The sequence below is a fragment of the Macrobrachium nipponense genome, chromosome 31, assembly GCF_015104395.2.
Source record: "Macrobrachium nipponense isolate FS-2020 chromosome 31, ASM1510439v2, whole genome shotgun sequence".
NCBI classification, from domain to species: Eukaryota; Metazoa; Arthropoda; class Malacostraca; order Decapoda; family Palaemonidae; genus Macrobrachium; species Macrobrachium nipponense.
The window spans coordinates 8,491,205-8,505,911 of NC_061093.1; the positions used below are offsets into that span (position 1 = coordinate 8,491,205).

The 14,707-nt window shown below is 42.8% G+C and overlaps 1 pseudogene; it reads right to left on the minus strand.

The window, feature by feature from the left end:
• Nucleotides 1-824: 824 nt before the first annotated feature.
• The window catches only part of LOC135206594 (DNA polymerase alpha catalytic subunit-like), a 127,944-nt pseudogene continuing 114,061 nt past the window's right edge, over nt 825-14,707 (minus strand).

Genomic DNA, 14,707 nt, shown 5'->3' on the forward strand with positions numbered 1-14,707 from the left:
CTGTACAGGTGACTGACACTTTTCAGCTGGAAACTGTAAGCATGTAGCCTTTGTTTCCAGGGTAAATGACCCCCTAAGGCCCTGCTGTTCGAGTACTTCTGTCGCTTATTTTTGTGTGTGTGTGTCTAAGCATACAAATGTTGTTAGGAAGCCACATAAACTTACTGTGGAGTATCCCCTTTTCTATTTGTACAGTTATGTAGTGTTACATATTTTTCAGTGTGTGTGTGTAAAGGGGTATACAATACACAAAAGTAGAGCCTTTCCCCATCCACCCTCTCTCTCTCTTGCTGTCAATTCTTTTATTAGGAATTAAGTTTTAAAGGTTACTTATGTTTAAAAATAAACTACTGTATACTTATGTTTTTTGTTATTTTATATTATGAGTTTTGTGTACATTTTGAATATTGTAATCAATCATAGTAGGTACAGGTAAATACACATCTTAACAAAAGCAATTAATTTTTTAGCCATGTCTCTGAAATTAAAAAAGTAAACAATGTAACTGAATGATAATTACAAAACTACTAGTTACTTAGGGGATTTTGTTATTTATGGGAATTGGCGGACTCCAACCTGTCCATTAAATTGAAGTGCCATTGTATTGTAATCATATAAAAATATACTATACATTTAAAATGGATTTTTTTTCCATTATATTGTCAGAACGCTTCCACATGATGTCTGATACTAGCACACATTTCTAGAAATGAGTTACTAGTTTAAAAAATTTATACACTTTCCCCCACATCTTAACATTTTAAGGTTTCTTCAAGAACATCTAGCTTGTGGCTGACTAAAAGGCTTCCAAAATAATTTGTGAGGTTAACTTCTGAATATGCATTAAATTTCAGAATTTCTGTACTTCAGACTGGAGGATGTTGTATGCTTTTCTCAATGTGTCGTCACGAATACCTGAAAAAAGTAGTAAAGTCAATCAATTTTACCACAGTCAGCACCTACTACATGATCTCAAATCCTCGGAGTTACAGAAGTTTTAATCACTCATGGGTGGCAGAATCAAAGATGACTTTGAGGAGGATGATAGTACATGAAGAAAGGTGCAAAAAAAATAATATATAAAATAAGTGACAAAATGTATATTGCTTTTTATTTTCTTGAAGAATACTGACAAGTCTACCAAAAAAATCACTCATTGTTTTTTCAGCAACCATGTATAAAAAATTTAGTTCTTAGAGAAAAAATCTACTGAAGAACTGAACAAACAAAACAGTATTCTTTGCTAACAAAAATATAGTAATTCTTATTCCTCATACAATGCTCATCAGGATAATTCAATGGCAGAAAACAAAATTCAAAACCCTTCAAAAAACCTTTTTAAGCCAGAACTCTATGGTCAGCACGATTAAGATCTGCTTTTATTAATTTAAGGATCCCCCATTAAGATTGGTGCTGATTTTCAGTGAGCATTTTGCTGACATGGTAAAGTAAATTTCTTACAGTTGACTGTATTTTAGCACATCAAGACGTCATCACACAGTCAACAAAAATATCAATGGACCACAAAAAGACAGTAGTAAAACCTGGAAAATAAAAATTCTGCACTGCACTGGCTTTATTACCCCCTTTTCCAAAAGAGAAATAACTTTGTTTGCAAGCGCCGAAAAACCTCACTGACCCTTGCAAATAAGCAGTCAAGACGACCAGCGTGTTGGACTAAAGGAGGTATCTTCACAAAGGGGATAATAAGCACGGAGAACCTCTCCTCACTAGCGGAGAGGGACCTTTAGAAGAAGTCTTCTAGATTGCTTTTGAAGCAAAACTAGTACTTCCTCTGGTATGTGGGAGAAGGTCTCAGTCTGGACTGCAAGGGCTGTGCCCTCGAAGGAAAAGACTGCTTCGCACTTACAGCAGGAGGATCTCGGGCCTTTTGGAGAAAATGAGCAAGAAGATCCAGAGTGCTCTTCTTCAGCAAGTCAGAAGCTATGACCGAGGAACTGTCGACTGGGGGGAAACTGTGCTTCCTATCCAAAGGCAAGTACAACAGTGCTGATCTTTGCATCGCCGTAACTCTTTAGAGGTGTAAGAGCACCAAAGCTCTTTTCTTAAGAGTGCCATTGTATAATGTGAAGCCAACACATTGGGATCATCTGTGATTCCCCTGTTGATACAAGACAGAACTCCAACCAGTCTGAAGTGAAGCTCTCGGGCAAAAACCAGTAAGATCTAATTTTGCAAGGCAAGCGCCCACTGCCCACCCTAGGAAGTTTGTGACTTCGAAAACTTTAAAGATGTTCTTCATATGGTGGGTCAATTCCAACACCGAAAAAAAAAAAAAAAAAAATCTTCACTGAAGAGAAAAGCAGAAACGTCTGGCTGAATCTACCCACCCTGAAAAGTCTCCTTGGGAAGAGGCACAGACTCCCAAGGAAGAGCTTCCTTAGTGGCATACTAAAGATATCTCCACCTAGAGATGCGAGAGGGAGAAAAAAAAAAAAAAAAAAAAAAAAAAAAAAAAAAAGAGGTCCTCCTTTGATCCCTCTTTTTGCTAAGCCAAGCTCTGTGTTCTTGAAGGCTTTCTTTGCCTTAAAAGAAGAAGGACCATTTTTGGTAGGTTCGAGGAAGCAGCCAAGGGGCATATCCATCACTAAAGTGGACATGGGTGAAGAAGTGTAGGCGAGGAGAAGGTAGGATAAGAGGCCAAAACACGAATTCATTGAGGCGACATATGTGAGCAGCAGCTTGATCCTCTATCTCTTCATCTTCAGACGAAATGGAGAAAGGTCTGCATGAGCTTAAGGCTTATCTGCATCCAGAAGAGCTTGAGGAGTCAATACTTCCACAGGAGCCTGAGGGGGACCCTGCACCTATGGGCTGCGGCCTAACCACTACTGGCGTCTGCGCAGATGTGGGGGCTTGAGACGTCTTGGGAGCTTGCTAAGCAAGGCACTGAATAGGTCTACTTCAGTGGAAACAGAAGGAACTACGGGAGCTGGAGGCACCGATGGGCACAACTGCACCTTGCTGACTGTAGAGGGTTCTTGCGCCGATGGGCACTTGACAGCGCAGGCGCCTCAGGAGCTGGAGGAGGAGCAGGAGCCAAAGAAAGCACTGAAACCTGCTGAGGAGTCATCGAACTATCTCTCTGAGAGGCAATCAGAAGAAAAATGATCTGGACTGTCCCAATGCTGCAGTTCTCTCTGGAACCTCTTGACAGGAACCATGGCTGAGGCCGCTGCTACGTCCTTAGCGGCCACTACCTCCTCCAGATTTTGGGAGTATGCAAGTGAACCTTTGCCTAGGAAAGTCGATGGGACAAACAGTCATCTCCTCCACTAAGACTGCACTATCAATTTTTGCTTGTCCATCAGGACTTCCACTGCTGAACCAAGTTGCTCAATAAGTCTGCACTAACAGCAAAAAGCGCTTTTCTCCGAGGCTGGCGATGTGTGGGAGCCTGAAACTTGAGAAGGTGGTACATCACGAGAAATGGGAACTGAGGCTAAAGAAATAACGGGAACACTCTAATCTGATTTAAAATCTGACAATCCCTGACCCAGCTGATTCTGAATTAGCTGTATCTAAAGCCGTTCTCTTTCTATCTCTATCCTATTTTCTTAAATGAGGACTAAGTTCCTCCAAGCTCTTTCGTCCCAATCAACACACTCATTACATCTAAATCCAAAGAACATATGAGCAGTCCTTGTTCATTGGCAGACTCAGTTAATGGCGCTAGTCTAGCGCCATAAAATCTTGCGATTTGTGGCACCATAACAGGCAGTTTCGGTTATCAGCACCATGACATACCTAACAGAGGCTTCATTAGCTGGTTATCGGCTAATGGCGGTTTTCACTTATCAGTGCCTGCCGAGAACGGAAATCCCCACCAATAACCAGGGACTGTCTGTACTTGTTTGAGGCAAGCCTAACACAAAATATGAACATCATAAGAATCTTTGGTCAACCTAGTATACATCCTTTTGTGCAATACCTTATGTTAGAAACACTATAGTCCAACATGTCGAAAGTCAAGTCGGTAAACAAAGTCAATAACTATCAAGTTCTATAAAAAACAAGAACCTGACACTCACTAGATATATATCACTGAATCAGCCGACACCATGAAAGATATTTCATCAATTGCTGTGCAAACAAATGGAAAAGTCAAGAATTCCAGAATTAACCCCAGCTGACAACCAGTCTATAGCCATCAGCCGGCAAAAACAAACTAAGCTCTCTGCCAAGTGGTTCTTCTCTTTCTCGAAAGTAGGTTACTAGCCAAATCAAGCAACAAAAAATTAGCATGACTTGCAAATTTCAGAATTTTTATTGATGGGGAGTGAAACTCTTAGCTAAATAATTGTAGGGTGGTTAAGTCTCAAAATTAAAAACGACAGCCTGCACATTGTGGATGTTAGACAACTACTCTTTTCAGACGATAGCGAACATGCTTCCAACAACTGGAAGTGAACCTCTTTGACAATTATCAGAATCGCAAACTGCCAGTCAAGCAACAGCAAGAGACTTCTTCCTACAAGACTAGAACAAATGGAGGACGATATAGCTTTTTCTTTTCCATTCCTTGTTCCACATTTTGAAGTTGTTGAACAAACTCCAAACCTTCAAGAACTGCTGTATTGGTGTCTATTACTTTAACAATGAGGGAAGAGATGAATTCCATTACTGTCCACTGTTTTATCCCAGTCAGTAGAGGGAAAAATTATTCAAGGATCCTCCTTTCTGAGCCGAGACCTTCGCAAGTGACGTTTTAAACTATCTACCGTGAAAATTACTAGTCCAACATTGCTAGGTACCAAGTGCACAAACTATGGATGATATGGTTAGATTATATCCATACCAAAGCCCAATCAGAATTTCTAAGGAAACACTTTTCAAATTTTCTTATCCCTTTAGAAGACAAATGCCTTGCAATTACAATAATCATGGCACACAAAGCAGCAATAACGGAATCATTGCTTTATGGATTCGGGATTGGCTCTTGTATAGAAGTTGTCACTTACCTTCTGCAGTCCTTTGCACTACAAAGACCCGCTCTCAAAAGGTTCAAATTACATGGTCCTGAACAAGGTGTTTAAACTTCAATCAGCTCAATTCAGTGGACCTGATACAACCACAAGTCACATGCTACAACAAGCAATCTTCTTAATTGCATTAATATCAGGAGCTCGTATTAGCAAACTGGATTCTCTTAGATGGGGACGATACATCACCCATCAATTATTATTGTCCTTGGTCTGTCATTCCTGGCTAAGAATGAGAATCCTTTAAGAAGGAAATCTCTTATTCTAAGTAAACTAAATTTAGCAGACAAAACATTATGCCCAGTCAAGCACTTAAGATTGCCTAGAGGTCATGGCAAACATCCCAGAAGGTCTGTTTTTCCATACTTTAGCAACATTATTGCCACAATCTCGAAAAATTTGACTACATGTATTGGTAGGTGGCAAGGATGTCCTGACCCATAGGCACTACAGCAGTAAACCATGGGTCTCCTTAACAGGCAGGTATGCTAACTATCACTGGGGAAGGTTTGGTGAATACTGCAACCATACCCAGCATGCTTAGGTAAGTCACCACACTCCTTCACCCTTAAAATGTAAGTTTGCACTTTGTTTCTTGTTCTTTAGAATTGAGAATGGTGGCTTGAAACTTGTGGCTTGACCCTGGACCACAAATGTTTTTGGGTTGTTGGGATTAAAAGTTGAGCACTTTTTGTCAACTGTCAATTTCTTTGTAAGCTTCTTGAGGACGAGACAGCAACTCACACATCAAAAAACAGATTTTGGCATAGGAAAAAACCTATTTTCTGGGCCTAACCTGTGTCGCTCTGTGAAATATTCCTATAGCACTCATTTCTAAGGTATAAGTATTGCTAAATATACAAGAGAAAAAGCTACATTGGTATTATACCAGAATAAATCTGGGGCGAGTGAAACCACTACCAGAGGTCCCCTGCCATTTATTCTCTTCCTTTGTCAATTTCCCCCGTTCCTTCCAAAGAGGAGCCGTACCAAAGCCATCTACTGCCCGCTACTGCTACAACTAGCGCCTCGATCGTCATTCCTTTTATAGCACAATGTGTTTCACACGTGTTTTTAAGTGGAAGCCTTATTTTGGATTTACAGGCGGCTCCCCGGGTTACGACGGTTCCGGCTTACGACGTTCCGAGGTTTTACGACGCTTTTTCTTAATATTCAATGGAAAAATCCGTCCTGGGTTACGACACTTGTTCCGAGGTTACGACGCTGACGCTTCCGACGCTCCGAGTAACGACGCTTTAAAAAACTCATACTATGATAAAAACTCCTTTATAGTTTAGCACAGTATATTAATAAAAATAATGTTTCTGGGTTAGATTACAACAAAATTTTGAGGTTATGATGATTTTCGACACTTTTTATGTCGTATTTTGTTCTATGTTTTTTAGTGACGCCTCATATGCGGAACTAGTTTCCGAGCAAATGAATACATACTAGCTTGCGGTGTGCAAAGTTTACATATAACAGTCCAAAAAAAAGCACAATAATGAAAAAAATCATTGCTTGTTTCCAGTAATAATAACAAAACGAAGTTTCTGGTTAGATTACAAAGAGAGAGAGAGGAAGAGAGAGAGAGAGAGAGAGAGAGAGAGAGAGAGAGAGAGAGAGAGAGAGAGAGGAGAGGCGTCTTCCGACGCTCCGAGTTAGGACAGAGAAGCGTTCGTTTCGTTAAACGGCCTCTGACTCATGCCAGTAAATGTTTGTTGATACTAATAATATAAGCCTATTTAAAGATACGTTTACTTTAATAGTCTATATGATACGTAAATAGTAATCAACTGTTCTTGTAGCCCTCAAGATTTGGCAAAATCGAAGTATCCAAAGAGAGACATTATCCAGTACACTGGAACCTTGACATACGAATTAATTTGTTCCGTTACCATCGTCGTATATCAAAACAGTGTATCTCAAAGCATTTTTTTCCCATTTAAAATAATGTAATATGTATTAATCCGTTCTAGCGGTATGAAACCACACCTAAACACAGCTAAATTACATATAATATACACAATTTATACAAAATAAACGAGTAATAACACACAATGATAAAATAACATAGCAATGTGATAAATGATAATAAATGTTAATAAAATCAATTAAAAAAAATGAAAGGAATTTTACTTACCACAATGAAAGATGACGTGAGGCCAGCAGGGGGAAGAGGTAGGGAAGGGTGGCAGGGAACGATTTGTTCTCTATTTATTTACGTATGTACACTAATAACTACGTAAATAAACACAAATGAAATAACATTGCTAAACTAATTTTATTTTTTTATTTTAATCAGTTTGTAGTTAGAAATAATGGTGATGCCTTTCGGAAGGTTTTATGCTTTGCTATAATTTCATGTTTTGCTTCCATCGAAATCATTTTCTTGGGTTGTTTTTTTTCTTATCACCTGCTTTGTCTTTAGCTTTGAGACCCATGGTTTAATAATATAATGACAAAATAACACGAAAAATAGGCGCAAATACAACGAACTAAACACGTGTTAACATGCAGCACCAACAAACAAACAGACTGAACGCCATATCGGTCGCCTATACAACTAACACTCATCGCAAAATCGTATCTCAAATATTTCGTTGTATATCAAAGCTTATATTTTCGCAAATTTTCTGTTGTATCTTCAAAACATTCGTCATATTAGGGCAATCGTATGTCAAAGTTCCAGTGTAATGATCAGAGAGAGAGAGAGAGAGAGACACGCCTTGGCAACAATGGTCACCGTCTCGGGGATGACGTAACATTTATTTTCTGAACAGATAGACAGAGAAAGTGTTCTTTTCGTTTCATTAAACGGCCTCTGACTCATAGCAGGAAATGTTTTGTTGATACTAATATATAAGCTATTTAAAGATTACGTTTTTACTTTAATTAGTCTATATGAATACGTAAATAGTAATCAGCTGTTCTTGTAGCCCTCAAGATTTGGCAAAATCAACTCCAGGTTGTACATAAAACTTCAAGAATGTAGTGTCAACCAGAGGATTACAATAGTTTTTTACCTTCAGAACCAGCATTCTTTTATGAAAATAACTCCAGGTTGTACATAAAACTACAGGAAACACATGTAGTGTAACCAAAGGATTACAGTAAGTTTTTATAATTTTTACTTAGTTTAAAGTTTACGATATTTCCAAGCGTCGTTCCGGCTTACTACGATTTTCGGCTTACGACGCGTCTCAAGAACGGACTGCCTGTATTTGAGATGTCTGGAAACGTAGGAATCTTCTGGATCTAAGTTAAGTACTGGCAAAAATCATCTATTAAGATCATTATGGTATAGCGATGTTGATCATGAAAGTAGTTTTGGCTTTGTTTATATGTTGGGAGCCTGCATACGTCACTCCGAGTCAGCCTTATTTCATGCATCGCTACCCGTGACTTTTATTTTATGACGACTTTCAATCGGTCATCCATACTAATTGTAGTCGCGAATGGATGTTATATTAGCAGTTACTCCAAACTTATGAGTTTTTATAGATTCTGACGTTTTATGTTTTTCTTGGCGTGAGAGCTGTTATAGCCTGGAACAACTAATCAGACCTTATATGGCGGATGAGGGTCGTAGATTCTCCCTGCCCTTGGTCGCATGCGAGGGGGACTCCTCCTTTATGGGACCAGTTAGACCTGCGTTTTGTCCTTGAGCCACCCTGGCCTACCGCTCCAGATCGTAATTAAAATTTACGTTTTTGGAGGGTTAGGCTAGCTGCTCAGAGCCTCCCTGGCCGACCTGACCCAGATCGTTCCGATTTTGCGAAGGTTAGGCTAGCTGCTCATTAGTTCATTATACGCACCTATTCCCCCCCGTCCACGTCATCCTTTTAACCCCTCTCACGCCAGTGTTATTGTGTGATCATATAGAATATCATATTATTGTATTGTATTGGTGACAGTCCCGGCCTATAAACCGGCTGTCAGTGATCAGTTGGATCCACTTCTTACCCGGAGGTGACCCCACGAGACGGCCTCCCTCCCCCATCCCACCCGTTGAGTGCTCAGCTCGCTAGCGCTACCTCAGGTAGCCAACCGAGCCCCTTCCCCTCTCGCGGGGGAAGGTGGGGGGTCCAGTCAGGGGAGTGGTACTCCTCATCTCAGGTAGTAAGCGGGGGTGGGTACGGGGTACCCACCCAGACGAGCCCTGGTTGACCACCCAGCTCGTCAGGAACGGTATACACTGCGTACTTCCTCAGCATCCCCTTTCCTATCATTTAGCCTTACTCCACCATCTATCCTCCTGCCCCTGCGGGTCCGGGATCCGACTAGAACTCGTTCTATATGCATATAACAAACAAGGCTTCTTATGGATAGTATCAGGCCTAGGTTTTACCTATTTTCCCTGATTCGATCCCTCACCGGACCCGGGGATAGTAGAAGACAGCGTGGAAGTGGACGGGACCTGGAAGTGACTGTTTGATACAGTGCTCCGCACAATAAAAATAATTTATTAATTTTTATTTTATTTTACTTATTTAGTTTTAGTTTTTTTATGCATTTGGCTGGCTTACTACGCCGGGTATTTCTACCCCGGCAGGTACCCTAAGACCAAAAATGCACGTTTTTCTCTCCCTAGCTCCCTTTTTTCCGTTATACCTCTGTGTCCCATTCCGGCAACAAACAGACATGAGCTAAGAAAGGCGTTCTAGTGCAAACTAAGAAAACCTCTCTGGTTGCCGGCAGATTCAGGCCAAGGTTAACCGATTTTTTTCCCCTGTTTTGTTGGCACCAAGTCTACAGTTATAGAGGAGAACGCAAAACGGTGCCGGAAAGCTAACGGAAGAGGATAAAACGATTGTTTTTATATTTTGCATGCCGCCGGAATCGTTACAGCGTTCTGAAGTAGTAAGCATCTCCGGCGGGTCTACATATAACGATATTCTGGTATCAATAATTAGTTTAGTGCATGCTCCGCCGGATACATCTCTGGCGGGCCTATTCAATGATCCTCATGTATCAATTTTAAATCTACAGATTGGTGCGCTGTCAAGAGACAGCTTGTACTGCAATCTTGCAGCAACCGTGCGGACACGAGGTGTGTCGCACTCATGCAGGCTGCGCGTCTGAGTTGACGACCTGATAGTTTGGCACCCAGATGGGTGTGAGATCTGCTACAACTTGGTACTAGAATTCACTACCGACACGTTATTGTTCCAGCTCATGGCATGAGATATTGGAAAATTCTGCAGACACTTTTTCAGATAGTCATGAGTTAACTTAAGGTTAGAGTTTAAAAGTAAATATCTCTTCCAGAACCCTTGACGAGGTTTTGGGTGCAACGCCAAGGGCAAGAAGCCCTACATGCTTTCTGAGGAGTTTGTGCTCTCTCATCTACCCCAATCCCCAATGCTAAGATGTCGGCAGCCGTATCGGCGGATCTGGCGGCCCCGATCATTGCCAGGATCCGCCAAGAGACTCAAGCCATACTGGCGGAAGACCTGGAGGATGTGGGGGATGAGGTAGTTGAGGAGGTTCGCTGCGCATCAACCTGGACCTCGAGCCCATGATGCCCAGGTAAGGGGGTAAGGGGGTAAGTTAGGCAGTTGGTACCATGGGCTAAAGCACTGTCCTTTAGCCCGTCTCATTCCTCTTTTTCTTCGTTTCAGGATTTACCAAGAGGCCTACGACTTCTGGGTACAAGTCGGGGTCGGTAATCCCTAAGATTAAAACCAGTCAGACACCCTTAGGACGATTGCTAAGCCCCTCCCTAAGCCTTCCAAACCGAAGTCCCTCAGGGAAAGCCGTTCCAGTTCATCATCAGCCCCCAAACTGATGGCGGACGCGGCAAAAGCTGCCACACCTAGGCAGGGATCAGGACGAGACTGGCAAAACCTAGACCTCAAGATTCAGGTTTTGACCCGGCCGCTTTTTCCAGCATGCTGATGCTAGAGATGGGGAACCTGGTTCAATCCAAGTTCCAGGAGATATCAGCCCATAGCTGGTTTCGAGTCTGGAGACATCAGGCCAGTCGATCCACTTCTTCAGCACAAAGAATGGAAAATCAGGAGACACTGATGCAGGGAGTCCTCCAGTCCGGACATCCACCACAACCTCTGGCTGTACTGGACGCCTCAAAACTGCCACCCTTCAAGAATAACAACCCTTGGAGGCTAGCTGCCCATGCCCCACTTTCAGAGGGCAGACTAACAATAGAGGGGTGTGGAACCATGGCCAGTAGAAGATTTTGAATTCTACCCACCCCGCCGGGTCTCCAGTTTCCTTTTTCAGGTTATGCACGCCTGACGGAGGAGGCATTGATACGGGAAGACAAGGTACCGAAGGAGACGGTCATCTTCCCCAGAGACCAGGCTCAATCAGCATGGGTTCGTACCTAACCGAAGGGGAGTGTACGAACACTAAGTTGACTCCGCCACAAGAGCCCCTTCACCATGTTTGTGGTCCCGGATGACACTCCCATCCAGTGTACGTCGAAGAGAGTTTGAACTGACACTCCAGGCAGCAGCAGAGGACAAACCCATGCCTCAAATCAGAGAGACGGATGTTTGCCATCCGTGCTCCTCCCGGGGGGGGAGGAACAGAGAGTTGGTTGGATGCCCCGGCAACTTTTTCGGTAGGAAAGTTGAGCCAGGATTGTGCAACAACACACTTTAGTGAGCGCTTGCCCAGACTCTCAGAAGCGCTTGTTTAAAGCAGAGTATAGGCCAGACGTCACTTGTGTAGGTCCATATATTCCTCCACTATGACAGAAATGACAACCCTAGTGTATACTGACGAATCCTTATTCAAGATTCTGACGAAGTCATTACTTCACACCTTACAGTGTGACGTATATGACTTCGCTATAGCCAGAAGAAACTGCAGGAAGCACGTCTTGGCTGATGCTTCAATTCGTCATGAGCCAAACAGACTCATCAAGGCGCCAATCTGGGGGGCTAACCTGTTTCCCGAAACATTGGTAAATGAAGTCTTGAGCGAAGCAGCCAGGGTTAACCAGAGCTTGCGAGTTCGCTGGGGCCTGTTCCCAAAAGAGTTTGCTTCTTCTGGAGCCCAGCCCAGGGGAAAGAAGAGGGCAAGGAGGTTCCAACCTTTCCAAACGAACCAACCTCAGACAATGGTCCCAGGCGGTTCCAGTAGGCCAGCTGAACCAGCCGTCCACTTCGAAAGCCCAGCCTCAACAACAGTACATGCTGCTGCAGAGCCAACCCTCTCAGCAGCCTCAAAGCTCGGCCAATTTTACTCCTTCTCTCGGTCTTTAAACCTTCCTATGAAAACCAAGGGGTCTTTCATGGCTACAACAAGTTTGCAAGAGGTAGCCAAGCCAGAGGAGCTTTCCGCAGAGCCAGCGGAAGAGGCTTCAGGGGAAGTCCGGGGTAGCCGACCCTCAGCACAGTGAAACTCCTCAGGTAGGAGGGAGGCTGTGCCTATTCAAGAACCGCTGGAAATTCCGCAATTGGCACACAGCATAGTAGCAAAAGGACTGGGATGGAGTTGGAAGAAAAGGGCCTCCTCCATCAACCAATTTTTGTCAATATCTACAACGGATTTGGTAAATTATGCCCAAGACCTTCTTCAAAAGAAGGTAGTTACAAAAAATAGTACTTAAAATTTAAAGGACACTTGTTCAGCGTCCAAAGAAAGACTCAAACAAGGAAAGAATAATATTAGACTTGTCTCATCTGAACTCATACATTCAATGTGACAAGTTCCACATGCTAACCGTTATGCAGGTAACGGACCTTACTTCCCCGTGGGGGGGGCCGTCACCACCTCTATGATCTTACAGATGCCTACTATCATGTTCCGGTAGCGAGGCACTTCCGCCCCTTCCTAGGCTTCAGATTAGGCAAGCAGGCTTACGCCTTCAAAGTAATGCCGTTCGGGCTCAACATAGCGCCCAGAATATTTAAAAAGTTAGCAAAAACAGTGGTACAAGAACGGAGAGCTCAGGGGATAATGCTAGTAGCCTACCTAGACGACTGGCTTATCTGGGCCAAAAACGACAAAGAATGTCTCATGGCAACTCAAAAAGTACAAAAATTTTTGGAATACCTAGGTTTCCAGATAAACTACAAGAACTCCCGACTCACTCCAGCATCACGGTTTCAGTGGTTAGGAATACAATGGGATCTCAATTCACACAAACTGTCAATCCCACCGGTGAAACGAACGGAAATAGCAAGCACTACGAGGCACTTCCTCAGAAGCAAACAAACGTCCCGGAGGAACCAAGAAAGAGTCTTAGGCTCGCTCCAATTCGCCTCAGTAACAGATGTTCTGCTAAAGGCCAAACTCAAAGACATAAACTTGGCTTGGCGGACCAGAGCGAACAGGAAATTACGAGACAAAAGGTTTCCCGCATCCCGTCAATACTACGAAAGAGATTCCGTCCATGGACAGAAGTCAAGAACCTGGTAAAATCAATACCATTACAGTTTCCCTCCACCATGCTTAGTGGTTCACACGGATGCCTCACTAAGTGGTTGGGGAGGATACTCCCAATACAAAAAAGGTTCAAGGCACTTGGTCAATAACACTCCGCCAGCTTCATATCAATGTTTTGGAAACCATGGCAGTATTTCTAACCCTGAGGAAACTCTCTCCGGTGAAGAGACTCCACATCAGGTTAGTATTAGACAGCGCAGTAATAGTCCACTGCATAAACAGAGGAGGTTCCAAATCAAGCCACATAAACCATGTCCTGATAGCAATCTTTTCATTGGCAGCAACGAACCAATGGCATCTGTCAGCAACTCACCTGGCAGGAGTAAGGAACGTAGTGGCAGATGCACTGTCAAGGACAACTCCGCTAGAGTCGGAAATGGTTTCTTAGACAACAGGTCATTCAAATGGATCAGTCCAGCAGTGCCCGGGTCTTCAGGTGACTTGTTTCGCCACAGAATCCAACCACAAGTTAAAAGACTATGTGACTCCCAATCTGGACCCCATGTCCATAGATTGGAACAATTAGAAGAAGATTTACCCATTTCCTCCAATAAATCTACTAATGAAAGTCCTGGACAAACTCAGATCCTTCAAAGGACGGATTGCTCTGGTAGCTCCCAACTGGCCCAAGAAGCAAGCGTGGTACCCTTTATTCAAGGAACTGGACTCCGTCCCAAATGGTATCCCAACCGAGGCTAACACAAACTAGTTCAAACGAGGACTGTGTACGCTTCCTCATGGATTCAGAATGCCCTAACTTTATGGACTTCCACAACTAAATCTGCCTTAAGAAAAATTTTCCACGTTTGGGTTTTAACATTAATTTAACAGATTCGTATTTTTCATCGATTCCAAGGGCCTGCGCTAGATTAAGCACAGCAGACAGACCTCATACAGTCTCCCTGGTTTCTGAATGACGTACTTAAACTAGCTTCAGACGCCACAATGAATCGTGTCCTTATACAACCCTTCTTTGGAAGACGTTATTCCTTGTAAGCCTGGCTTCAGGAGCCAGAATATCAGAATTATCAGCTCTTTCTAGAGAACCAAATCATATTGACTTCCTCCCATCTGGAGAGTTCTGTTATTACCAGATTGGAAATTCTTGGCCAAAAACGAAACAGATGGTCCTCCGTGGAAGATTGTTCCACTTCCACAAGACCTATCCCTTTGTGCAGTCAAGACATTGAAATAATTTTTAATTTGAACAGAACTTCAATAAAACCTCAGGTCCTATATTCATTAGAGAGAATGGTGGAACCAATCTCATTAAAAGTAATTAG